Raw genomic sequence first — 1086 nt, 5'->3', positions numbered from 1 at the left:
AATTCATTTTTAGAAACTTTCTAATTTTAGAATTTCTATTTTTAGAAACTGACTTGTTTTGTTTTGTTTTGTAGGATCTTAATTTAGGAACTTCTAATTTGGTAACTTCTTTCTAATTCCCTCTCTCTTTCTATTTCTAGATTTCTATTTCCTTTCTTTCTTTTAGGTTTAGGTTAGAATCTGAAATTGAGGGCTAAGAGTGTTTCATGCCCAAGTGGGTCCGTGACAACACTCTACGTCTTTTAAGTGAAAGAGGATTGGTTGAGGGGTTATCTATCTATCGCAGGATTAATTAAGGTTATGGCTGCAAATCAACCGGTCAATGAACCGGAAGGCAACCTCAACCTTAGGTTGAGGAAGTCCATGATGAGAATGAGGTGCATCAAGCACCCCCGCCTCATACTTTGCGAGACTATTTACAATGGTGGGGGTGAGCACACCCTCATACATGGTTTTTCTAAAAAATACGGGACATATGGATATTAAGCCAGGGGTGATCCAACTCCTTCCAAAATTTCATGAACTTGAATATAAAAGTCCATATCTGCACTTGAAAAAATTTGATGAGATTATAGCCACTTTATATTTTTCTAATGTGTCTGAGGACACGGTCAAACTGAAACTCTTTCCCTTTTCTTTGAAAGAGAAGGCTAAGATGTGGTTGCATTCACTACGTCCCAGATCTATTGGCACATGGAATGACATGATAAGGGAGTTCATAAAGAAATTTTTTCCAAATCATAAAACGAACACCCTTAGAAAGTCAATCATGAACTTCGCCCAAAAGAAGGATGAAACATTCTTCCAATGTTGGGAGCAGTTCAAGGATCTTGTCAGTTCATGCCCACAACACGATTTTAAAACGTGACGCATTACACACTTTTTCTATGATGGGCTGACATCTCCATGCGCCAATTGGTTGAGACAATGTGTAATGGAGAATTCATGAATAAAAATGTCGATGATGTGTGGAACTACTTGGATAGACTTGCTGAAAATGCACAATCATGGGACACCTACCCAAAATCAAGCACCACTTCTAGGCCCAATCAATCAAAGGAAAGGGGCGGATTATACCTTCTAAAA

At 38.2% G+C, this 1086-nt stretch overlaps 1 non-coding gene across 1 annotated transcript; it reads right to left on the bottom strand.

Annotated features, from left to right (window-relative positions):
* Window positions 1-751: 751 nt before the first annotated feature.
* Window positions 752-858, bottom strand: LOC131234207 (small nucleolar RNA R71). Its single transcript, XR_009165614.1, has one exon. It is a non-coding gene; the product is annotated as a small nucleolar RNA R71 (small nucleolar RNA).
* Window positions 859-1086: the final 228 nt, after the last annotated feature.

This window comes from Magnolia sinica, chromosome 18 (assembly GCF_029962835.1).
Source record: "Magnolia sinica isolate HGM2019 chromosome 18, MsV1, whole genome shotgun sequence".
In the NCBI taxonomy this organism is placed as follows: Eukaryota; Viridiplantae; Streptophyta; class Magnoliopsida; order Magnoliales; family Magnoliaceae; genus Magnolia; species Magnolia sinica.
Note: the sequence above shows the minus strand (reverse complement) of the source record. Positions and strands in the feature narration are given on the sequence as shown.